The sequence below is a fragment of the Miniopterus schreibersii genome, assembly GCF_964146895.1.
Source record: "Miniopterus schreibersii genome assembly, chromosome: X".
In the NCBI taxonomy this organism is placed as follows: domain Eukaryota; kingdom Metazoa; phylum Chordata; class Mammalia; order Chiroptera; family Miniopteridae; genus Miniopterus; species Miniopterus schreibersii.
In genome coordinates this window covers 57,162,506-57,189,964 of record NC_138104.1, presented here as the reverse complement: position 1 = coordinate 57,189,964, position 27,459 = coordinate 57,162,506, and the positions used below count along the sequence as shown (strand labels likewise).

The following is a 27,459-nucleotide window of genomic DNA, read 5'->3' as shown; positions in this document are numbered from 1 at the left end:
TTCAAGAGTGTACCATTCTGCATTCCCTTCATCAGTATATGAACATTCCATTTGCTTCAAATCTTCACCAGCACTTGGTATTGTCAGACTTTTTATTTCAGTTGCTCCAGTGAGTGTGTAGTGGTATCTCATTGTGGCTTCATTTGCATTTTTTAATGGCTAATATTGTTGAACACATTTTTATGTGCTTATTGGCCATTCTTATATTTTCTTGGTGAAGCATCTGTTCAAGTCCTTTGAGCATTTTTTTTTTAAAAAAAAATCTTATTGCTGAGTTTTCAGAATCTTTGTATATTCTATATAGTTTGGATCTTAGTTGGATGTGTAATTTACAAATATTTCCTTGTGGTATGTATTTGTTTTTATTTTCTTAATAAGACCTTGCTCAGAGTAAAAGTTTTTAATTTTGATGAAACTAAATTTAACACTCTTCCCCTTATGATTTCTTATAGTTCATGCTTTTGGTGTTAGGTCTAAGAATTCTTCATGTGTTCCAAGGTCATGCATACTTTCTTCTAAAAACTTTATAGCTTAATGTTATACATTTGGACATATGATCCATTTTGATTTAAGTTTTGTATAAGGTGTGAGGTATAGATTTAAGATTCTTTTTCGTATATGAATATCTAAGGTTATAATACCATTTTGGAAAATACTATGAAAACTCCAAGATGGCGGTGGATTAGGTGGAAGCCACACTGACCTGCTCCAAGGGTAAAACTGGAATTACAACTAAAATGTAGAAAAACCATCCTGAATAACCACTGAAGACTAGCTGGAAAGAACCCTTATAACCAAAGACATAAAGAGGAGACCACATTGAGACTGGTAGGAATTACAGAGGCATGAGAATGCTGGCCAGGCTCCCACAGGCAGCAGCTAAAGTTCTGGGGGATATCTCAGCTGCGGGGCATTCACTCTGAGAGGTCTGGGGTCTCAACCCTAAGCCAGGCTCCTCAGCTCAGAGCACCCAAACCGGGAAAGGTGCCTATATAACATCTGGCTATGAAGAGCAGAGGATTTTTTGTCTACCAGGGGGAGATGACTAGAAATGGAAGCACCCTCTTAAAGGGCCAATGCACAAAATTTCATTTGCAGCCACTCACCTTGGGCTCCAGAAGAAGGAGGGCAGAGTGGACTAGAGCTGTGTGAAGAGAGTCTGAGGTTGGTGACTCTTGGGAGAGAGCTGAGAGGATAGCCACCAGGATCCCTGTCCTGTGTCATTCCCCCATACTGCAGAAGCCATCTTTCTCGGGCAGACCTTTCCCATCAATGCAGCATTAGCCTTAGGGGGAAACAATAGTCCCATCCACTAGAACCCCTCTCACCCCACCCTGTGGAGCTTATGTCCTGCTGAGGACTATAGCTGTAGGCTCATTAAATGACTGAGACTAACAGACAGCCTGTAGGTAGAAGTGGATCTCTGAGTGCTTTGAGTCTTTGCCTGACCAGGGGCTAGTAAAAGCAAACCTTGGTGTGCAGTCTGGTCCTTCCCACACACACCCAAGCCCAGCAGAGGGAGCCACAAGCTGATAGCTCCAAACAGATTGCTCAGAACCAGTCACAGACAGTGTCTGATATTGGACTGCACCAGAGTCCCTCTGAAGAGGCCTAAGACCAATAAACCCAATGGCTAGCTTCAGACAACAACAGAGCAGGATCCAATAAGCTTCACAAGCAGCGTATCCACAGGGTGATATTGGCAGGCACCAAACACTGCTGAGGTGAATTCCATTTCATGTGATTAACACCTGCACAGCTGCCTAGATGCTGTGTTGGGGGTTGAGCTTCACTGTCAGCCAGCCTGAGAGTCAAACCCATGCATGAATGGGTCAATAGCAGTCAAGACTCAGTGACAACAAGAGGGCCCACACAATGTGCACAAGGGACATTCATAAAGCACCCAGGCCTGGTGATGAGGGAGACTGTGTCACTGGGTCCCACAGGTCACCTACTACATAAAGCTACCCTACAAGACTGAGAGTCATAGCAGATCTACCTAATACAGTGTAACAAATACAAAGAAGCAGTCAAAATGGGGAGACAACGAAACAGGATGCAAATGAAGGAACAAGAGAATTCTCCAGAAGAAGAGTTAAATGAAGTAGAAGTGAGTAATTTATTGTATATAGAGTTCAGAGAAGTTTTTATAAGTATGATCAACAGCATGAAAAATTATATGAAAATTATAAAAAAGGACCAGTCTGAAATGAAGAATGCCATATCTGAAATAAAGAATACACTGGAAGGAATAAATAGCAGGCTTGATGAAGCAGAGGACCGAATCAGTGATTTGGAAGACAAGGTAGAAAAAAACACCCAATCAGAGCAACAAACATTTTAAAAAAACTTAAAAAATGAAGATAGTCTAAGGGACATTTGGGACAACATGAAGCATAACAACAACTCCCAGTTTTGTAAGGTGGCTTTATGTTTTTGGCAACATCTAGGGTTGCCAGAAAGAGAAGAGAGAGAGCAAGGAACTTATTTGAAGAAATAATGTCTGAAAACTTCCCTAACCTTGAGAAGGAAAAAAGACATACAAGTCCAGAAAGTGCAGAGTCCCAAACAAGATGGACCCGAAGAGTCCCACACCAAGACACATCATAATTAAAATGTCAAAAAAATACAAAGAGAGACTCCTTTTTGTTGTTGTTAACCCTCACCCGAGGATATTTTCCCATCGATTTATAGAGAGAGTGGACGGGAGGTGGAGAGACAGAGAGAAATATGGATGTGAGAGAGACACATCAATTGGTTGCCTCTGTCATGTGCCTCTACTAGGGCCAGGAATTGAACCTGGCAACCCAGGTACACACCCTTGACCAAAAATCAAATCCATGCCCCTTTGGTACATGGGCTGGTGCTCTAACCAGCGAACCACACCAGCCAGGGTCAAAGAGAGAATCTTAAAAGCCACAAGAGAAACGCAGTCAAGGGAGCCCCCATAAAACTGTCAGCTGATTTCTCAACAGAAATATTTCAGGCCAGAAGGGACTGGCATGAAATATTCAGAGTGATGAAAAACAAGGACCTGCAACCAAGGTTACTTTACCCAGTAAGGCTATGATTTAAAATTGAAAGAGAGGATTCCAAGATGGTAGCAGATTAAGTGGAAACTACACTGACACTCTCCCAGGACCAAACTGGAATTACAACTAAAATATAGAAAACCCATCCTGAACAATCACCTGAAAACTAGCTGGAGAGCACCCAAGGACTTAAAGTTGAGACTGCATAGAGACTGGTAGGAAGTGCAGAGGCGGAAGAGGGCTGGCCAGGCTCCCAGGGCAGCAATTGAAGGTCTGGAGGGATATCTCAGCTGTGGAGGGTTCCCACTGAGAACTCTGGGGTCTAAACCGCAAGCTGGGTTCCCCAGCCCAGAGCACCAGAACTGAGAAAGGTGTCCACATAACATCTGGCTGTGAAAAGCCTCAGGATTTCTGTCTTCCAGGGAGAGAAAGCGGGAAATGAAGGCACCCTCTTAAAGGGCCAATGCACAAAGTTTCAGAGGCAGCCACACACCTTGGGTTCTGGCAGAGGGAGGTCAGAGTGGACTAGAGCTGTGTGAGAAGAATCTAGGTTGCAAGCTCTGGGGATAGACCTCAGAGGGCAGCCATCTGGATTCCTGTGCTGAGTCATTCCCCCATACGGCAGAGCACATTTTTCTCAGGCATACCTTTATCATCCAAGCAGCTTTTGCCTGGGGGGGGGGCTGTTACCCTACCTGTTGAAACACTTCCACCCTACCCTTGTTGTGGTCTACAGCCTGAGGCGCTTTAAGAGACTAAGAATAACAATCAGCCTGCAGGCAAAGATGGATCTCTGGGTGCTTTGAGTCTTTGCCTGATGTGCTTCTGGACCCAGGCCTTGGAAAATCAGACCTTAGTGCACATCTTGATCCTTTTCAAATGCACCTAGCCCCAGCAGAGGGTGCAACAAGCTGTGAAGTGTGGAAAGCTTAAAACAAGGTACTCAAGGCCAGTCACAAACAGCATCTGACATTGGCCTGCACAAGAGACCATCCTAAAGACTTGGAGTCCTAGCAGATTGACCTAATACATAGAAACAAACCCAAACAAGCAGCCAAAATGGAGAGCAAAAAAAACAAGACCCAAATGAAAGAACAAGAGAAGTCTCCAGAAGAAGAGCAAAATGAAATGAAGATAAGCAACCTGTCAGATATAGAGTTCAGAATAATGATTGCAAGGATGCTCAACAGTATGAGAAAATATATGGAAAGTATGAAGAAAATTAAGAATGATATAGCAGAAATAAATAATACATTGGAAGGAATAAACAGTAGATTAAAGGAAGCTGGGGATCGGATCAGCAAATTAGAAGACAGGGTAGAAAAAAATCACTCAATCAGAGATCCAAAAAGAAAAACAAAAACAAATAAAAAACCCGGAGTTTAAGGGGGATGTGGGACAACCTGAAAGTAACAATATTTGCAGCATAAGAGTGAGTGCCAGAAGATTTAGAACGTAAACAAGGCTTAGAGAACCTGTTTGATGAAATAGTGGCAGAAAACTTCCCTAACCTGGTCAAGGAAAATGTCACACACATTCAGGAGGCACAGAGAGTCCCAAGCAAGAAGAATCCAAAGAGGCCCACACCCAGACACATCATAATTAAAATGCCAAAAATCCAAGGCAAAGAGAGAATCTTGAAGGGGGCAAGAGAAAAGCAATCTGCTACCTACAAAGGAGCTCCCATAAGGCTGTCAACTGATTTCTCATCAGAAACTCTACAGGTCGGAAGGAAATGGCATGAAGTGCTCAAGGTAATCAAAAGCAAGGATCTGAAACCAAGACTACTCTATCCAGCAAGGCTATCATTTAAAAGAGATGGCAGCTTGGCTGGGCATGGCTCAGCAGTTGGGCGTCCACCTGGGATCCAGGGGATCAGGGTTCGATTCCCGGTTAGGGCACATGCCCGGTTGTGGGCTTGATCAATGACTCTCTCATCATTGATGTTTCTGTCTCTCTCTCTCCCTCTCCTTTCTTCTCTCTGAAATCAATAAAGATATATTGAAAAAATTAAAAAATAAAAAATAAAATAAAATAGATGGAGAACTAAAGGGCATCCCAGACAAAAAAAGGCTAAAGGAGTTTATCACCACTAAACCAGCACTTCAAGAAATGTTGAAGGGACTGCTGTAAAAGAAGTAGAAATAGAGAGAGAAATATAGATATAAAGAATTAAAATAGCAATAGATAAGTACCTATCAATAATAACCTTAAATGTAAGTGGATCAAATGCTTCAATCAAAAAACATAGAATAGCTGAACGGATAAGAAAACTTGACCCAAATATACGCTGTCACCAGGAGACCCACCTCAGAACAAAAGACTCACACAAGATGAGAGTGAAGGGATGGAAAATTTTTTCCCATGCAAATGGAAAAAAAAAAAAAAAAAAAAAAAAAAAAAAAGCTGGGGCAGCAATACTCATATCTGAAAACACAGACTTCAAAATGAAGGTATTAACAAGGGACAATAAAAGTCACTACATAATAATAAAGGGATAGATCCAACAAGAGGGTATAATCCTTGTAAACATATATGCACCCAATATAGGAGCAGCTAAATATATTTTTAAAATTCTGGAAAACTTTAATGGAGACATCAATAGCGATACAGTCATAGCAGGGGATCTAACACCCCACTGACTTCACTGGATAGATCTTTCAGGCAAAATGTCAACAAGGAAACAGTGACTAAATCACACACTAGATCAGATGGATTTATTTGACATTTACAGAACATTTCACCCTAAGGCTGCTGAATATGCATTCTCCTCAAGTGCACATAGGACATTCTGAAAGATAGACCACATATTAAGACACAAAACAAGTCTCAATAAGTTCAAGAAGATTAAAATTATATCAAGCCTCTTCTTGGATACAGTGCTGGTGGGAATGCAGAGTGGTGCAGCCAATACGGAAAACAGTATGGAGTTTCCTCAAAAAATCACATGTGGAACTGCCATTTGACCCAGTGATCCCACTTCTAAGAATAGATCCTCAGAAACCTGAAACACCAATCAGAAAGAATTTATGCCCCCCCCCCCCATGTTCATAGCAGCATAATTTACAATAGCTAAGGTCTCAAAACTGCCCAAGTGCCCATCAGTAGATGAGTGGATAAAAAAGCTATGTTATATTTTTACCATGGAATACTGTGCAGCTCTAGAAAAGAAGGATTTCTTACCTTTTGAGATAGCATGGAGGGACCTAAGAGTATTATGCTAAGCAAAATAAGCCAGCCAGAGAAAGACAAGTATCATATAATCTCACTCATATGTGGAATCTAATGAACACAATAAACTGAGGAACAAAGATCCAGAGACATAGAAGCATGGAACATAATGACGAATCTCAGTGAGAAGGCTGGGGTCTGGTGGTGGGTAAGAACTTATATGCATATATGCATATCCCATAGACACAGGCAATAGTGTGGGGAAGGCCTAGGGAGGCAGCTGGTGCAAGGTGGAGGGCATCAAAGGGGGGAAAAGGGAGATATCTGTAATACTTTCAACAACAAAGATAAATTTTAAAAAATAAAATTGAAGGAGAAACTAAGAGCTTCTCAGACATGTAAATTCTAAAGTAGTTTGTTATCACAAAACCAGTATTACAACAAATGTTAACTGGCTTACTTTAAGAAGCAGAAGAATAAAAAGAAAAAGCAACAAAGGGACATAGTTAAAAAATAAAATGGCAATAAATATGTACCTATCGATAATCACTTTAAAAGTAAAAGGCTTAAATGCTCCAATCAAAAGACATAAGGTAGCTGAATGGATGAGAAAACAAGATCCATGTATATGCTGTCTTCAAGAGACCTACCTTAGACTGAAAGATACACACAGACTAAAAGGAAAAGGAAGGAAAAAGACATTTCATGCAAATGGAAAGGAAAAAAAAAGCTGAGGTAGCAATACTTATATCTGACAAAATAGCCTTTAAAACCAAGCTTATAGTAAGGGACAAAGAAGGACACTGCCTAATGTTAACGGGGTCAATGCAAGTGTTATATCCTTGTAAACAGTTATGCACTCAACGTATGAGCACCTAAATATGTAAAGCAAATCTTGATGGACATAAAAGGAGAGACTGACAGTAATACAGTTATAGTAGGGGATTTTAACACCATGGTGACATCAGTGGATAGACATTCCAGACAGAAAATCTACAAGGAGGCAGCTGCCTTAAATGACACATGAGATCAAATGGATTTAATTGATATCTCTAGAGCATTCCACCCCAAAGCAGCAGAATATGCATTCTTTTCAAGTGCACATGGAACATCCTTTAGGATAGACCCCATGGTAGAATACAAGATAAGCCTTAATTCAATAAGACTAAAATCACGTTAAGCATCTTCTCTGACCATAATGCTATGAAACTTGAAATGGATCACAAGAAGAGAACTGAAACACACAAAGACATGGATGCTAAATAACATGTTACTAATCAATGAATGGGTTAACAATGAGATCAAAGAAGAAATAAAAAGATACCTTGAAACAAATGAAAATGAGAACAGAAAACCCCCAAATCTGTAGGATACAAGGAAAGCAGTCTTAAGAAGGAAATTCAAAGTATTGCAGACCTATTTCAAGAAACAAGATAAAGCTCACATAAACAATCTAATTTTACACTGAAAGGTACTTGAAAAAGAACAACACACAAATCCCAGAGTGAGTAGATGGAAGGAAATAAAAAAGATCAGAACAGGAATAAATAAAATAGAGTCTAAAAAAATAATTTGAAGGATCAAGAAAACCAAGAGCTTGTTCTTTGAAATGATAAAGAAGATTGACAAACCTTTAAAGAGACTCATCAAGAAAAAAAGAGAGAGGATCCAACTAAATAAAATCAGAAATGAAAGAGTAGAACAACTGACACCAAAGTAATACAAAGGATTGTAAGAAAATATTAAGAACAACTGTATGACAAGAAATAGGACAATCTGGAAGAAATGGATAAATTCCTAGAAACATACAACCTTCCAAAAGTAAATCAAGAAGAACCAGAGAATCTGAATAGACAGATTATAACTAGTGAAATTGAAACAGTTATCAAAAAACTCCCAACAACAAAAAAAACCTTGGACTGGATGCCTTTAAAGATGAATTTTACCAAATATTGAAAGAAGAACCAACACCTATCCTTCTCAAACTATTCTAAAAAATTCAACAGGAGGGAAGACTCCTAAGCTCCTTTTATGAGGCCAGCATTATCCTAATTCCAAAAACAGATAAAGACATGACAAAGAAAGAAAATTATAAGCTAATATCCCTGATGAATATAGATCTTAAAATCCTCAACAAAATATTAGCAAACCGAATCCAGCAATATATTAAAAAGATCATACACTATGATCAAATGGGATTTGTTCTGGGGATGCAAGTTTAGTACAATATCTGCCAAACGATAAACCTGATACACCACATAAACAAATTGAAGGATAAAAATCACATGATCATATTAATACATGCAGAAAAAGCATTTGATAAAATTCAGCACCCATTTATGATAAAAAAAAAAAACCCACACACCTCTCAGCAAAGTGGGAATATGGGGAATATATGTCAATGTAATAAAGGCCATATATAACAAACCCATAGCCAACACACTCAGTGGGCAAAAACTACACAGGTTCCCTTTAAGATATGGAACAAAAGGGGGTAGTCCACTTTCACCACTCTTATTCAACGTAATACTGGAAATTCTAGCCAAAGCATTTAGACAAGAAGAAGAAATAAAAGGCATCCAAGTTGGAAAGGAAGAAGTAAAACTGTCATTATTTGCAGATGACATGATATTGTATATAGAGAACCCTAAAGATTCCACCAAGAAATTACTAGAACTGATAAATGAATTCAGTAAAGTAGCAGTATACTAAACAAATATCCAGAAATCTGTTGCATTTTTATACACCAAAAATGAACTATCAAAAAGGGAAGCTAAAAAATATATATATACCATTCACAATTGTTTCAAAAAGAATAAAATACCTAGGCATAAATTTAACCAAAGGTGTAAAAGATCTGTACTCAGAAAATTGTAAGACACTGAAGGAAGAAATTGAGAAAGATACAAATAAATGGGAGGAAATACTTTGTTCATGTATAGGAAGAATTAACATAGTTAAAATGTCCATACTACCCAAATCAATCTACAGATTCAGCACAATTCCTATCAAGATACCAATGGCATATTTCACAGAACTAGAACAAATGTTTCAAAAATGTATATGTAACCACGAAAGACCCTGAATAGCAACAGTGATCTTGAGAAAAAACAAAATTGGAGGATTTATGCTATCTGATATCAAACAATACTACAAGGCCATGGTAATCAAAACAGCATGGTACTTCATAAAAACAGACATATACATCAATGGAACAGAATAGAGATCCCAGAAATAAACCCATGCCTTTATAGTCAATTAATATTTGACAAAGGATGCAAAAACATACAATGGGTTAAAGATAGTCTATTCAATAAATAGTGTTGGGAAAATTGGACAGATAATTTCAAAAAAATGAAACTAGACCACCAACTTACACCATACACAAGAATAAACTCAAAATGGATAAATGACTTAAATGTCAGTCCAGAAACCATAAAAATCCTAGAATAAAACAGAGGTAGTAAAATCTTGGATATTTCTTGTAGTGATATTTTTTCTAATTTATCTCCTCAGGTGAGGGAAACCAAAGAAAAAATAAACATATGTGACTACATCAAAATAAAAGCATCAACAAAATGAAAAGACAGCCCACTGAATGGGAGAATATATTCACCAGTGATACATCTAATAAAGGGTTAATATCCAAGATTTATAAAGAAATTATAAAACTCAACACCAAAGAGACAAACATTCCAATTAAAAAGTGGGCAAAAGACCTGGATGGACACCTCTCCAAATAGGACATACAGATGGCCAATAGACATATGAAAAGATGCTCAGCATCACTAATCATCAGAGAAATGCAAATTAAAACTACAATGAGATATCACCTCACACCTGTCAGAATGGCTATCATCAATATATCAACAAACAGCAAGTTTGTGAGGATGTGGAGAAATGGGAACCCTTGTGCGCTGTTGGTGGGAATGCAGATTGGTGCAGCCACTGTGAAAAGCAGTATGGAGTTACCTGAAAAAATAAGAAATGGGACTGCCTTATGATCCAGAAATTCCACTTCTGGAAATTTATCCCAAGAAACCCAAAACAGTAATTTGAAAGAATATATGAACCCCTTTGTTCATTGCAGCATTATTTACAATAGCCAAGATTTGGAAGCAGCCCAAGTTTCTATCAGTAGATGAATGGATAAAAAAGCTATGGTATATTTACATAATTGAATACTACTCTGCCATAAAAGGAAGAAAATTTTATTCTTTAAGACAGCATGGATAGTCCTGGAGAACATTATGTTAAGTGCAATAAGCCAGTCAGAGAAAGACAAGTACCATATGATTTCACTCATATGTGGAATCTAATGAACAAACTGAACTACCAACCAAAATAGAGACAGACTCATAGAAAACAGGCAGACAGCTCTGGTAGTGGTGGGAATGTTGAGGAGGGTGGAAGGATTGAGCAATAAAGAAAAAAAGCGAGAGAACTCATGGACATGGACAACAGTGTGGTGATTGCAAGGGGAGGGAGTGGGATGGGTAGAGGTGGAAGAAGGTATAGAGGGAATAAATTGTGATGGAAAAATAAAATAAAACTGTCTTATCCAATAAATTTCTTTTATACATTTGTAAAAAATCAGTTGTCAGTTCTTGTTTAGGTCTATTTCTGGAGTCTCTATTGTATTCCATTGATTTATGTGTCTATCTCTTCACTAATATCAAAGTATCTTAATTATTGTAGCATTATAGTAAGTTTTTAAAAGCAGGTAGTGTGATTCCTCCAACTTTATGTTTCCTCAATAAAAAATTGTTTTAGTGATTCTAGTTACTTTGCCCTTCTATATAAATTTTAAAATTTACTTCTACAAAAAAAGTCCTGCTGCAATTTTGATTGCATTGCATTAAATCTATAGATTAGTTCAAGGAGAACTGATATATTTACTATGTTTTGTATTCCATTCCAGTAGCATAGAATGTCTCTCCATTTCATTAGGTCTTTTTGGATTTCTTTCATCAGCATTTTGTGGTTTTCAGAATGTAGATCCTGTATATATTTTGTTACAGTTCATCCCTAAATATTTCATGTTTTAAAAATATTGTAAATTATATTGGTTTAAAAAGTTTTGGTTTCCATTTGTGCACTTATTGGTTTTAGAAGTCCAACTGATTTTTGCATATTGATGTTGTACCTTACTAAATTAGTTAGTTATTGGAATTTCTTACATACTTTATGAGATTTTCTATGTAGATAATCATGTTGCCTGTGAATACAGGCAGTTTTATTTCTTCCTATCCTAAAAGGAGGGCTTTTATTTATTTTTCTTGAATTATTGCACTAGCTAGGATTTCTAGTATGATATTGAATAGAAGTGGTAAGTGGGAACATCCATGCCTTGTTCTAGCTAGCTCTTAGGGGAAAAGCATTTCATTTTTCACTATTAAGTATGATGTTAGCTGTAGGTTTTTTTGTAGAAGTCCTTTATCAGGTTGAGGATGTTCCTTTCTATTCATTGTTTGCTGAGAGTGTTTATCTTGAAAGAATATAAAAGGTTTTTTCTTCATCAATTATCATGATAATGTGACTTTTTTTAATAAACAATTAATATAATGGATTTAATTGAGTGTATTACAAACACTGAGCAAGCCTTGCATTACTGAGATAAACTCCTCTTGTTTGAGATATATTTTTCTTTATATATATTGTTGGATAAAATTAGATAACATTCCGTTGAAGATTTTTGTGTTTATGTTTATGAGAGTTAGTGCTCTATAGTTTCTTGCTTGCTTTTTTATTGTCTTTGCTTGGTTTTTGGTAATGCTGGCATCATAAAAGGAATTGGGAACTGTTTTCTCCTGTTCTATTTTTGGGAAGAGGATTTGTAAAATTGACATTAATTCTTTAAATGCATGGTAGAATTCACCAGTAAAACCACCTGGGCCTGTGGTTTTCTTTTGTAGAAGGTATTTAATTATGAATTCATAGGATTATTCAGGTTATTTATTTGATATTAGATGAGTTTTGATAAGTTGAGGTTCTCAAGATATTGGTCTATTTCTTCTAAGTTGTTGAATTTATGTGCATTGAATTATCCATAGTATCATATTTGACCAATATCAATATATTTGCTGTATTCCTGGGATTTAGAAATATCCCAGTAAGGTAATTTTTTATGATGTACATTTTGCTGTATATTTAGTATACCTTCTCAGTCTGAAGATTTGTGGCCTTCAAATTCCAGGAACTTTTCTTATATAAATAGTCAATCCAGGCTACTATAACAGAATGCTATAGACTGGGTGGCTTATAAGTGACACACATTCATTTCTCACAGTTCTGGAGGCTGAAAAGTCTAAGGCCAAAGCACTGGCAGATTTGGTATCTTGTGATGGCCCACTTTCTGGTGCATAGACAGGGTCTTCTGGCTGTGTTCTCACATGGCAGAAGGAGCAAGAGAGCTTACTAGGGTCCCTTTTATAAGGGAACTAATCCCATCCATGGGGGCTCCACCCTAAAGACTTAATTACCTCCCAAAAGCCCCAGCTCCAAATACTATCACATTGAGGATTAGCTTTTAACCTATGAATTTTGGAGAAACATGTATTCAGTCTACAGCACTATCTCATTTTTTTTTTCTCCCCAGCATTTTTCCCCTTTCTTTTTAGAACTGCTAGCATTTCCATGCTGCCAAGCCTGACACATTTCACAGAGCCAAGAACACCATTCTTAGACCAGCAGATTGAATTTTCTGGATTGATCATTAAATTTTCGTATCTTAAAAAAAATATTATCTATTTCACTGTCCTCTTTCTTTTTCAACTTTAGTTTTCAACTTTTCCATGAGGTTGGTTGCTTATTTGTTTTTAATCTCCATCCTTCTATTTTATTTTCTACATGGTCTTTTTATTCTCTGTTCCTATTTTAGAGCATGGATGCATATCTTCTCTCATTTCTCTAGTCTAGGATATTAATTAGAGGTCTTAGGGTTTATGGTTTGCTTTAATAAAAGATTTTCTGTTCCCCATATTATGTCTGTTTCTTCTGGATTCCACCTGTCTGTTTTGGTCCCTTTCATATTGGAGATCTTACTCAAATACCATAGGGTCCCTGGAAGTCACATTTTGAAGCACTAAAATGCTGAATAGAAGTTGCATTTGTGTAAACAGTGTTTGACTACACACTCTTCCTCCACACACTGCTTAGTGATTTCAAAATTGGAGTACTCTTCTTTCTTTCTTTTATTTTTAAAATATTTTTTATTGTGAAAAGTAATGCACATCAAATGATCACCAAACTCAATGAATGATCATAAAGCAAACACCTTTGTAACCACCACACAAGTCAAGAACTAGAACATTACCAGTACTAGATGGCTCCCCTGCATCCCCTCTCAGTCAGTTTGCCTTCCTCCTTCCCCAAAGTAACAACTATTCTAACTTTTGTGGTAGGCACTTCTTTGTTCTTCCTCTGTGTTCCCATCAGTATTAGGGAGCACTCTAACATTACAGTGATTTTTTTCTCTTTTTAAAAAACTTTATATACATGGAATCTTATTGTACACTTGACTGTGGGTCTGGTTGTGTGGTAAACAAAATGATGATCCTTTAAATATGTCCATGTTCTAATACATGAAAGTTGTGGCAATGTTTGGTCACATGGGAAAGGCAAATTGAGGTGGCAGGTGGATTAAGATTGTTAATCAGCTTACTTTAAGATAGGGAGATTATTTTAGATTACCAGGGTGAGCTCAATATAATAACGAGGGTCCTTACAGTATGGATGGACCTGGAGAATATTATGCTAAGTGAAATAAGCCAGGCAGAGAAAGACAAACATCACATCATCTCGCTTATATGTGGAATCTAAAGAACTTAATAGACTGATGGACAGAATAGATTCAATGACATGGAAGCATAGATCAGACTGACGAATATCAGAGGGATGGAAGAGGGCAAGTGGGAGGAGGGGGAGAGAGTAACCAAAGAATTTACATGCATATATACATAACCCAAGGACATGGACAATGGTGGGGAGAGGGACTGGGGAGGGGGACAGGACTGGGTGGAATGGGTCATTGGGGAGAAAAAGGGATATCTGTAATATTTCAAACAAAAATAAAATTAAGAAAAAAAAACAAGCGTCCTTAAATATGGAAGATAGAGGCAGAAAAGGGAGAACAAGAAAGATGGTAGCATGAGAAGGACTTGGTACATTGTTGACTTTGAGGACGGAGGAAGGGAGCTACAAGTCAAGGGATGCAGGTAGACTCTAGACCCTGGAGAAGTAAAGGAAATGTATTCTTCCCTAGAAATTCCAGAAGGAAGAAAGCCCAACCCATCACCTTGATTTTAGCACAGTGAGACCTGTGTTGAACTTCTGATCTCCAGAGCTAAAAGATAATAAATTTGTATTAAGCTATTTAGTTAGTGGTTATTTGTTATGGCAGCAATAGGGAACTAATGGAAGTTACTTTTTTCTCAGCATTATACTGAGACTTGTCCATGTTGTGATTGGTAGCTTGAGTTTATTTTCATTGCTCTATAGCAGGGGTTGGGAAACTATGGTCCATAAACCAAATCTGGTTTCAATTTTTATATTTATCTGTTCATTGTTTTATTTAATGTTTTAATTTATCTTTAGTGTTGAAAGTACTATAAATGTACCTCCCCATTAATCCCCTCCATGTTGCACCCCCCCCCCCCTCAGGCCTTCACCACACTATTGTTTGTGACCATGGATTAAGCATATATGCATATAACTTCTTAGGTTAATCTCTCTTCACTCCCCAACCCAGGACACTAGCCTTCCCTCTGAGATTTGTCAGTCTATTCCATGCTTCTATGTCTCTGGATCTATTTTGTTCATTGGTTTATTTTGTTCATTATATTCCACATATGAGTAAAATCATGTGATACTTGTCTTTATCTGACTGGCTTATTTCACTTAGCATAATACTCTCCAGGACTCAGGATGCTGTCTCAAAGGGTAAGGAATCCTTTTTTAAAGCTGCATAGTATTCCATGGTGTAAATGTCCAAGAAGATATTTGGTATGATTTTAGTCTTCTTGAACTTATAGAGACTTGTTTTGTGTCCTAATATGTGGTCTACCTTTGAGAATGTCAAACACACACTTGAGGAGAATGCATATTCTGCAGCTTTGGGGTGAAATGTTTTGTAAATGTCAATTAAATCCATCTGATCTAGTGTGTCATTTAGAGTCACTGTTTCCTTGTTGATATTTTGTCTGAAAGACCTATCCAGTAAAGTCAGTAGGGTGTTAAAATCCCCTACTATGGCTGTGTTGCTGTCTATCTCTTCCTTAAAGTCCTTCAGAAGGTTTTAACTTTTATTTTTCCAGCCTTTGTGAGACTTTTCTTCTGAGGTGGGTCTCCTGTAGAAAGCATATATTTGGGTTCCGTTTTCTTATCCATTCAGCTATCCTATGCCTTTTGATTGGAACATTTAATCCATTTATATTTAAGGTTATTATTGATAGGGACTTATCTATTGCCATTTTATTTCTCTATGCGTGTTTCTCATTCTCTCCATTTTAACTTCTTATTACAGCAGTCCCTTTAACATTTTTTGCAATGCTGCTTTGGTGGTAATAAAATACTTTAGTCTTTTTTTTATCTGGGAACCTCTTTATTTCACCATCTATTTTGAATGAAAGCCTTGCTGGAAAGAGTAGTCTTGGTTTCAGATCCTTGTTTTGCATTACCTTGAATACTTCATGCCATTCCTTCTGCCTGTAGAGTTTCTGATGAGAAGTCATCTGACAGCCTTATGGGAGCTCCTTTGTAGGTAGCAGATTGCTTTTCTCTTCTTGCCTTTAAGATTCTCTCTTTGTCTTGGATTTTTGGCATTTTAATTATGATGTGTCTGGCTGTGGGCCTCTTTGGATTCTTCTTGCTTAGGACTCTGTGCCTCCTGAACTTGTGTGACTTTTCCCTACAACTGGTTAGGGATGTTTTCTTCAAGCAGGCTCTCTAACCCTTTCTTAATTTCTACATCTTCAGGCACTGCTATGGTGCAAATATTGTTATGTTTTATATTGTCCCACAGCCCCGTTAACCTGTCCTCCTGTTTTCTAATTTTTTCTTTCTCGTTCTCTGATTGAGTGATTTTTTTACCCTGTCTTCTAATTCGCTGATCCAATCCTCAGCTTCCTCTAATCTGTTGTTTATTCCATTTTTTTTCTACTATGTCATTCTCAATTTCCTTCATAGTTTCCATTTCTTTCTCATGCTGTTGAGCATCCTTATAATCAGTATTCTGAACTCAATATTTGATAGATTGCTCATTTCCATTTCATTTAGCTCTTTTTCTAGAGATTTTTAAAAATTTCATTTGGGGTTAGTTTTATTGTCTCTCCATTTTTATTTTTATTTATCTTTACTGTTGAAAGTATTACAGGCATCCCACCCCACCCCCCGCCCAATGACCTCCTCAACCTTGCTCCTACTCCCTCCCCAGGCCTTCACCCCATTATTATCTGTGTCCTTGGGTTATGCATATGTGCATAAAACTTCTTTGGTTAACCTCTTCCAGCCCTCCACCCTCCTTCCCTCTTCCCTCTGAGCTAAGATTGTCTGTTGCATGTTTCAATATCTCTAAATCTAGTTTGTCAGATTCTTTTGTTCCTTAGTTTCTTCTTAAAGAAGACCCTTCAACATTTCATGTAGTATTGGCTAGTGGTGATGAACTCCTTTAACTTTTTCTTGTCTGGGAAAAAAAATTTTTTTTTTTTTTGCAACTCCTTTGTTTTATTTTATCTGTTTATTTTTTAAAATTTATCTTTATTGTTGAAAGTATTACAGGTTTCCCATTCCCCCCCCCCCCAATTCCCACTCCTCAGGCCTTCACCCCATTATTGACTGTGTACATGGGTTATGCATATATGCATCTAACTTCTTTGGTTAATCTCTTCCCACCCTCCACCCCCTTTCCCTCTTTCCTCTGAAATATGATTGTCTGTTGCATGCATCAATGTTTCTGGATCTATAGTTAGTCAGATTCTTTTGTTCATTAGCTTCTTCTTAAAGAAGACCCTTCAACATTTCCTGTACTGCTAGTCTGGTGGTGATGAACTCCTTTAGCTTTTTCTTATCTGTGAAGCTCTTTACCTGGCCTTCAGTTCTAAATGATAGCTTTGCTGGGTAGAGCAATCTTGGTTGTAGTTCCATGTTTTTCATCACTTTGAATATTTCTTGCCACTCCCTTGTGGCCTGAAAAGTTTCTTTTGAGAAATCAGCTGACAGTTGTATGGGTGCTCCCTTGTAGGTAACTAATTGCTTTTCTCTTGCTGCTTTTAAGATTCTCTATCTTTAACTTTTGGCATTTTAATTATGATGTGTCTTGCTGTGGGCCTCTTTGGGTTCCTCTTGTTTGGGGCCCTCTGTGCTTCCTGGACTTGTAAGTCTATTTCTTTCCCCAGGTAGGAACAGTTTTCTGAAATTATTTTTTCAAATAAGTTTTCAATTTTTTGCTCTCTTTCTTCCCCTTCTGGCATCCCAATAATATGAATGTTGAGCCTCTTGAAGTTGTCCCAGAGGGTCCTTATACTATCTTCATATTTCTGGATTCTTTTTTCTTTTTGCTCTTCTGGTTTGGTGTCTTTTGTTTCCTCATATTCCAAATTGCTGATATGATTCTCAGCGTCCTCTACTCTACTGTTGATTCCCTGTAAATTATTCTTCATTTCAGTTGGTGTAGCCTTCATTTCAAATTGGTACTTTATAATGTCATCAATTTTCTCAGTTGTTTTCATAATACTCTTACTAATATGCTTGAGCATCCTTATAAACACAGCTAGCATCATACTCATGACAAAACAGTGGAAGCTTTCCCCCTAAGATCAAGAACAAGATAAGAATTCCCACTTTCACCACTGCTATTTAACACTGTACTGTAAATTCTAGCCAGAGCAATTAAGTGGAAGAATAAATAAAAAACATACAAATTGGAAAAGAAGTAAAATGGTCTCTTTTCCTAGACGACATACACATATATAAAGAAAATCCCAGCCCTGGCTGAGTAGCTCAGTTGGTTAGAGCATCATCCCAATACGCCAATGTTGTGGGTTTGATCTCCAGTCAGTGCACATACAAGGTTCAACCAGTAAACACATAAGTAAGTAGAAAAATAAAAATCAATGTCCCTCACCTTTCTCTCTCTTTCTCTCTCTCTCCTTCTCCCCATCTCTTAAGTCAATAAAAAAGAAACTTATTTAAAAAAGAAAATCCCAAAGAATCTTCAAAAAAGCTATAAGAGCCAATAATCAGATTCAGTAAAGATGTAGGGAACAAAAAAAACCCATTTATTCAACACTCAAAAATCAGTTGTGTAAAATCACAATGAGGTATCACTTCACACATGTCAGAATGGCTACCATCAGCAAATCAACAAATAACAAGTGCTGACAAGGATGTGGAGAAAAGAGAACCCTAGTACACTGCTGATGGGAATGAAGACTGGTGAAGCTCCTATGGAAAACAGTATGGAAGTTCTTAAAAAAGTTAAAAATGGAACTCACTTTTGACCCAGTAATCCCACTTCTAGGAATATATCCTAAGAATCCTGAAAAATCAATCAGAAAGAATATATGCTTCCTTATCAGCATTATTCACAAAAGCTAAGATCTGTAAGCAGCCCAAGTGCCCATCAGTAGATGAATGAAAAAAAAAAAAGAGCTGTGATACATTTACACAATGGAACACTATGCAGCTGTGAAAAAGAAGGATTTCTTACTCTTTGAGACAGCATGGATGGACCTGGAGAACATTATGCTAAGTGAAATAAGCCAGCCAGAGAAATACAAGTATCACATGATCTCACTTATATGTGGAATTTAAGGAACAAAATAAATTGATGAACAAGATAGGACCACAGACATGGAAGAATGAAATGTTTACAGATCTCAGAGGGAAGGCAGGAAAGAGGGTGAAAATAAATTAACCAAAGAATTTATAAGCATATATGCATAGCCCATGGACACAGACAATAGGTGAAGGCCTGGGGGTGGGGGGAGAGATGGGTGGAGGGAGTAAAGGGAAGGAAAATGGGGGGCATCTGTAATACTCTCAACAATAATATATATATATATATATATTTCAAAAAAATCAGTTCTGTTTCTATATACCTGCAATAAAAAATCCAAAAGGAAACAATTCCATTTACAATGGCATCCAATAGAATAAAATATCTAGGGATAAATTTAACCAAGGTGGTTAAAGATTTGTACACAGAAAACTAGAAAACATTCTTGAAATAAATTAACTATGACCTAGAGCAATGGAAACACATCTCATGTTCATGGATTGGAAAACTCAGTATTGTTAAGATGCCAGTACTATCCAAAACAATCTACAGATTGAACGCAATCTTTATCAAAGTTCCAATGACCTTTTTTTGGCTTAGAAATGGAAAATTCAATCATCAAATTCATATGGAATTACAAGGGACTCCAAATAGCCAAAACAATTTTTAAAAAGAAGAATAAAGTTGAAGGATTCACACTTATTAATTGTTTTCTTATTTTCTTTCTGATAGTTTATTATTGGTGTATAAAAATGCGACCAATTTCTGAATATTTATCTCCTGATACCTCACTGATTTCATTGATTATCAGTTTTAATAGGTTTTGGGTGGACTATTTACGGTTCTTTCTATATAGTATTGTTTCACCTTCAGATAATGGCAGTTTTCCTTCTTCCTCTCCAATTTGGATGCCTTTATTCCTTTTTCTTCTCTGATTGCTATGGCTAAGTCTTACAATACTGTTTTGATTAAAACTGGTAAAAGTGAACATTCTTGTCTTTTTTCTAATCTTAAGGGAAACACTTTTAGCTTTTCCCCATTGCATATGATGTTAGCTATGGGTTTGCCATATATGGCCTCTTTTTTTATGTTGAGGTATGTTCCCTCTATTCCCCCTTTGAGGAATTTTGTTAAATTCTTTTTCAGCATCTATTGATATGAACATGTGATTTTTTTCTCTCATTTTGTTAGTGTGGTGTATGGCATTAATTGATTTGCAGATATTGAACCAAACTTGCATCCTAGGAAGAAATCCCACTTGATCATGTTGTATGGTCTTTTTAATATATTGGAATTCTTCCCTCCTCTTCAATTCTTTTTAGAATATTTTGAGCAGGATAAGTGTTAATTATTCTTTGTTTGGTAAAATTCACCTGTGATGCCATCTGGTCCAGAACTTTTGTTTGTTGAAGTTTTTTAAATTACGAATTTGATTTCTTTAATAGTTATTGGTCTGTTCAGATTTTCTGTTTTTTCTTATTCAGTCTTTGAAGATTGTATGTTTCTAGGAATTTATCCATTTTTTCCAGGCTGTCCAATTTGTTGGCATATAATTGTTAGTACTATTTTCTTAGAATCCTTTGTATTCCTGTGGTGTCATTTGTTACTTCTCTTTCATTTCTGATTTTATTTATTTGGGTCTTCTCTATTCTTTTCTTGTTGAATCTAGTTAAAATTTTTTCAATCTTGTTTATCTTTTCAAAGAACAAGCTCTTTCTCTGGCTGGGTGGCTCAGTTTGTTGGAGTGTTGTCCTGTACACCAAAAGGTTGCTGGTTTAATTCCTGGTCCGGGTGCATACCTAGGTTGCAAGTTCGATCCCCATTTGGGGCACATACTGGAGGCAACCAATAGATCTCTCTCTCCCTTCCTTTCTCTAAAATCAATAGAAAACCATATTCTTGAGTGAGGATTAAAATAATTGAAAAAAAGAACCAGCTATTGGTTTCACTGATCTTTTGTATTGACTTTAAGACATTGTTTTGTTTGTTTTTGCTCTGATCTTTATTATTTTCTTTGTTCTACTCACTTTGGTCTTTGTTCTTCTTTTTCTAGTTCCTTTAGGTGTAAGTTTAGATTGTTCATTTGAAATTTGTTTGTATGTTTGTTTCTTGAGGTTGGCCTGTAGTGCTATGAATTTCCCTCTTATAACTGCTTTGGTTGTGTCCCATGGATTTTGGTTTGTGGTATTTCACTATCATTTTTCTCCAGGTATATTTTGATTTTTTCCCTTGACCTCATTATTAACCCATTTATTGTTTAGTTGCATGTTATTTAGCTTCCATGTGTTTGTGTGATTTTAAGTTTTCTTCTTATAATTGGTTTTTAGTTTCATACCATTATGGTTAGAGAGGATGCTTGATATGATTGTAATCTTAAATTTTTTGAGGCTTGCTTCATGGCCTAACATGATCTATCCTGAAAAATGTTTTATGTGTGTTTGAAAAGAATGTGTATCCTCTAGCTTTGTGGTGAAATGCTGTAAAATATCAATTAAATTCTTTTGGTCTAGTGTGTCAATTAAGGCCACTGTTTCCCTGTTGATTTTCTGTCTGTATGATCTATTAATTGTTACCAATGGCTTGTTAAAGTCCCCTATTATAGCTGTATTGTTGTTGATCTTTCTCTTTATGTCTGTCAATACTTGCTTTATATATTTAGGTGCTCAAACATTGAGTGTATAAATGTTTACAGGGATTGTATCCTCTCGTTAGATTGATCCTTTTATCATTATGGAATGTTCTTCTTTCTCTCTTGTTATAGCCTTTGTTTTAAAGCCTATTTTGTCTGATATAAGTATAGCTACCACAGACTTATTTTTGGTTTCCCTTTGCATGAAATAACTTCTTTCATCCCTTCATTTACAATCTGTGCATGTCTTTTGATCTGAAGTAAGTCTCTTGTAGGCACCATATGTATGGGTCTTGTTTTCTTATCCATTCATTCACCCTATGTCTTTTGATTGGAAAGTTTAATTCATTTCCATTTAAGTAATTATTAGAATGATTTCAGAGGAATGGCAGCATGAGAGACACCCTTGGCCTATCCCCCTGAAATTTCAACAAATTAACCAACTATAATTCAACAAAGAATTCCCCACTCAACACAGAGGAATGCCTGAAAGACCTGTGCATCAAAACATTTAAAGGTGGGCAACCAGGAATAAACAGGGAGATGAGAAAGGAGGAAAGCTTGAAAGGCCCTCAGATGCAGCCCTGCAGCTGAGAGCTCATGGTACAGCCGGGAGAGGGGAGGAAACTGGTGGTAACAAGTGCTTCCTTCAGCCAGCTGGGAGGAACAGAGAACTGTGGGGGGCAGCCCAGCAGGGCAAGCAGAGAGAACAGTGATCATGCTAGCATATGTCTGACAGAGCACAGGGTTCTGCCACTTGCCTGTTCACTGTTGGGTGAGGGTGTTTCTGACAATGAAATGGAACCACAGAGCTGTGCCACCCTTTGGACTCCCATAACTTACTACCCATTCACCTCGGTGCTGGGTTGAGAAACATTTGGTCTGTGACTGATTCCAGGGTTTTGTGTTTGGCTCTGGACTCTGAGGAGATCTGGGGTCTGGGGTCGCCATATGGTGAGGGCAAAACAAACCCCTCCCTGAAGCAGTGAGGTTGTACTGGCTAACAGAAGCAGTGAAGGTCAAGTCTGGGAGATCACAGAGATAAAAAATCTTGTGATTCAGCTCCATCTACTGGAAAATAGTAGAAAGACCGCTTCAGAGAATGCTGATTTAGAAGGAACATTTATGCCTAGACAAAGGAAAGTAGCAAATACCAGGAATAACCCTGGTAAGGAAGATGATTGGAAAGAAAATGAAAAATCCCCAGAAAGAAAGCTGGAACACATGGAAATATGTGATTTAAATGACAGAGATTTTGGAGATTAGATAGCAGTGGACTGAGTGGAGAGAAACAACATCACAGGGCTACAAGCTTAATACTGCTTCCACTGGGTTGTGGCTGAGCTCAGGCACACAAGGTACACATAGGTGATAACAGAGGCAAGTTTTTGAAATGTGTGATCATCCCATAAACGCCATCATTATTAAACCAGAGAAATATCTGACTGTTTTGTCCATGTTATATTTGAGTTGAAATTTCATGTTTCTGTATCTTGGAAATGTTATTGGAAATTGAATTAACTTAGAAATTAAGGGCATCATTGTCAGAAAAAATCCCTGTATGACACTGTATTTTTAGGTTGTCCCTTCCTTTTTATAATCAGGAAGCTATTGTCTATACTGCTAATAAAATTTCTTCAGTGTCTTCTACATGCTAAGTACATGGCTTAGCACTTTACATTATCTCATGTGATCCTCAGAATGATCCTACAGGGTAAGTACCAATATTACTGCCAATTTTAGGGGCAGCATTCAAAATATTTAACCACTAGTATGGCATAGATCCTGAGCAATCAGAATGGACACCTATCGACACTCAGTACAGCCATACTCATGCATGTCAATTGAATATTGGCCTTGTCCTTTTTATGGACAAGGGAACCAAGGCACAAAGAGTTTAAGTAACCTGCCCAAGACACACAGCCAGCAATGAAACTGGAGACTTGAACTCAGATCAGTGGATTTCCAAAGCCTGTGTTTGGCTCTTACCACTATGCTGCACTGCATAACTTTCTACTATGGAGGGAAGGCTGACCACATGTCTAACTATATTTGGATGCTTAATAAAGCTGAAACATTAGTTATTCAGGTTCAGTACTTTTCCTAATTCATCCAAAGCCCTAACCTGTATAACACCCCCACTTTTAATGTTGTAAAGATGGACATAGTTATTACCTAAATCCAGCATTAATATCAGATACATAGAAGACATATAGCCATGTGGTGGGCACAGCTCATCCTGGGGAGATTGAGGACTTTTAGTTACTGCTTTAGGATTCTGGGGTGAGATAGGAGTTTGCAGGGGAAGGGTAGTGGTTGTTAGGTAGGTTGAGTAGGATAGCTCAATATGATTTCTCCTGAGTAAAAATGTTAAAATAAAAGTACCCATTGAATGCAGCAACATTTGAATGTTCCTAATTATAGTCTCATCCTAACAAAGTAGGGAGGAAAAAGATGACGGTGAGGTAAGTAGTGGGGGACCAATGGTGAGGGAGGACCCACAGACAACAAGAGAATGAGGGACTGAAAAAGAATCTGGTCACGTTCCTCTGAAATCTCCTATAGTTTCTTTCAAAATACTGTCTTTTCTCACAGTTTCAGCCTGGGCTCAGAGTCAGGGCCAAAGTTCAAACAACATCGAAGTTTATTTTTGAAATAAAGGTTTATTTCTTCATGGAATTCTTGAAGAGTTTGGCTTGCCTCATGTGTGAAGCATTGAGTCTGAGCTGAAAGGAATTTATTTTAGGACCTTAAGCTGACTTGCACTCACACACCTATTGCCTTAGGATATGACTGATGGCTGTGTAAGTTTCCAATTCACCCTTGGAGGCCCAGCTCCGGGTGTACTCCTCCCCCCTCCCTGGGAAGCCTAGGTTGCCTCAATGGCAGAAATGTGCTTTCTCCTCTCAAGTCTTGTAGCACTGCTCCACTCCCTGCTCCCACTCTTTTCAGAGTAGTCATTGATTAGCCTGGGTTTTGTCTCCATAAGCCATCGTTGAGACAAGCTCTGTTCTGATTATTTTTTTTGTTTTGTTTTTTAAATACGTTTTCATTGATTTCAGAGAGAGGAAGGGAGAGGGAGAGAGAGATAGAAACATCAATGATGAGAGAGAGTCATTGATTGGCTGCGGCCTCACGCCCCTCACTGGGGACCGAGCTGCAACCTGGGAATCGAACCTCAGTCTCCTGGATCATAGGTTGATGCTCAACCACTGAGCCATGCCAGCCAGGCTGTTTGGTTTGATTTCTTTGGGTCTGTCTCAGAAGAGAGAGTTTACTAATGTTCTTAACTGCAGAGCCAAGCCTTAATTCCAAAAAAAGGTAAATGACATTTAAAAAAGAGTCAATCTAGTATTTGCTAATTCTTGTTCATTTCCCTTGGTACAGACAGTTAGAAATAAGGAACAAGAGAATGTTAGAGTGGGGACTGAGGAACAGCCTTTTTATCCACCCTACTGGTTATATATATTTTTTTCATTTATAAGTAAAGCATCTTTATTGAGTCTCATGTCAAGAGGGTATGGAATGGAATGTATATTCTTACAACTTAGATAAAATAGTTGATTGATTATAGAACAATGTCACAGAAAAAACTGGCATCACAGCTTAGCCTCCAAGATTCTTATATTTGAGAGGTAGCAACATGGGGGCAGCTGTTTTTTTGTTTTGTTAGCATCTCTCTGTTTATTTGATCACAATAATACATAGCTCTTGGATGAGGAAAGGGCACAAGGGGCAGAAGGGGTCAAGACAGGGTAGGAGGGGAGGAGGTGCCTGCTTCCATGGGGGCAACTTTTTAACATAAGTCTGACTGCTGTACTAAGAAGGTGGGTAGGTTGCATGAGGTTTGCTCATCAGTTCTCATTTGGCAGCTATGGAAACTGCCCGCTTGGAGAAAGGGAAATAGTATATCTTATGTTACTTATTTATTCTTTCAAATTCAGTTTTTATTGAAAATCTTGGTTCTTAGCAGCAGTTAGATAGGCAGGACTGGAGGTGGGAAGGAAAGCAAGGGCCTTGTTGGTTGTGAGTGGTCAACTCTCCCATTTTCCTCCTACTTCTCTGGCTACTCTCTTAGTCTTTGCTTCTAGGTTAGACCCATATCCCATTCTATAGGTGGTCCCAGCTTAGGCTCGGATCACAACCCCTAGCACAGTGACAGATGAACTGCTATAGGCCTTGAGTCTGGGAGTTATGGGTAGGAAGCACCCAGCGTTTTCAGGTATGGCTTGGTTGTTAGGGGTCTTTCTTTCTCCCCTGTGCACTTTCCCTCTTTCTCCTTCTGAATGTGTAGTGTCAAGGTTTATAGGCAAATCAAAGCAAATTTTTAATGTACAGAGCACTTTCTAGCCTTGGCACTGGGGATGTGGGTGCAGAGCAGCCTTGCACTCCACATTTGCCCCTTCCCACTGCCTCCACATGAAAAGTAGTAAAGGACAAGGGTTCTTTCCCTGCTTCAAACAGTGTGCTTCTCCAGAATCCAGTGACTCTATATTGCCCCTTGGGCCAAATTAAATCCTTTAGTAAGGTTCTTCATATCAGTTTCTGCCTATAAGCCAGCTTCATTTAGTCCTTCATCTACATACATTTTCTGAGTACCTACTGTGTGCCAGTTGCTGGACTTGGCACTGGGCATACAGAAGTGAGCAAGACAAGTAGGGTTGTGTCCTCATGGAGTTAACAGTCTAGTAAGGGAGGAAATATTATTACAAACAAAAAATTATTACTATTAAATGAAGATAATTGTGCAGAGGTTGTGCTGGAGGGTGACATGGGAACACAGGACAGGACTCTTCACCTTGGTTGCTTGCCTGCCCTGGAAAGCTTGGCTGGAGTGTGGCACTTCTAGAACCCCAACTCTCCTGCCACAGACCAGAACCAGGCCCCTGTGCTCTATTCCCAGAGGCTCTCTATATCCAGGCCTGCCTTTCACTGGAGTTCTCGCCTTTCTTGTTGGGAAGAGAGTGGAGATAAGAAAGAAGGCAAAAACATATTCCCTTGACTTCTACAATGGTACATGCAGTCCTGATATGGTCCTGGGAAGGTAGGAGGGGTTCTGTTCTGAGATGGCCCAGTTGCAAGTCCTTGATGTTTCCTTGATGAAAGCCAGGGCCAGGGCATTGACAAGGCTGGAGTGAGCAGACTCAGCTGGGGGGGGGGGGGCGGGGAAGGGCATGGGGCCAAGGCTGATTTACTTGGAGTTGAGCTTGTTTTTATAGAGCCTTGAAAGATTCATCAGGTTCAGGAATTAGAGCAGTGAGGGCAGCTCAGACACCAGGACTGACCCTCAGGCAGGGAAGCTCTGCCTACAGTCTCCTTCAGTCTGCTCATGCCTCATTCCCTTTTTTCCGGAACAGAGATCAGTCTAAACAGCCCATAGGTCAAGGAAAAGTATCCCTGGAGAGTCCAGCTAATTCCCTACTTCCTGCCAGTTACTCTCTTGGCTCAGGTTTGAGTTCACCAAATAGAGAACTTTGGGTCCTCATTCTGCAACTGAAGTTTACAGCTCAGAAAGGGGTTGCCTTTTGCCCATTTGCTTATTCTTATTTTAGTTTGAACCCAACTTTTATAGCATACATGTTCCAATTTACTGAACAAGGAACATCTATTTACTGTGAAGGGTAATCAGATTACTCTTAACTAGTTGTAGAGCCTTCTTGAGCTGTTTAAGGGACAATTCTCTAAAGGAATCAATGAAAACAGGCCACACTCAGGCTTATTAGTGCAGACACATATCCTGTTCAAGATGTTATACTAATAGATTATAAAGGATTACAAGGATGGGAACATTTTTAGAAGAAAAGATGAGGAGAAAATTACTAGAAAGAAGAAATGGAACCAGAGGAGAATCA

General features: G+C 38.1%; 1 protein-coding gene across 2 annotated transcripts in view; it reads right to left on the bottom strand.

Annotated features, from left to right (window-relative positions):
- The window catches only part of LOC308551348 (uncharacterized protein CXorf49-like), a 40,381-nt gene that overhangs the window by 11,453 nt on the left and 1,469 nt on the right, over nucleotides 1-27,459 (bottom strand). The gene's annotated exons all lie outside the window — the stretch shown is intronic.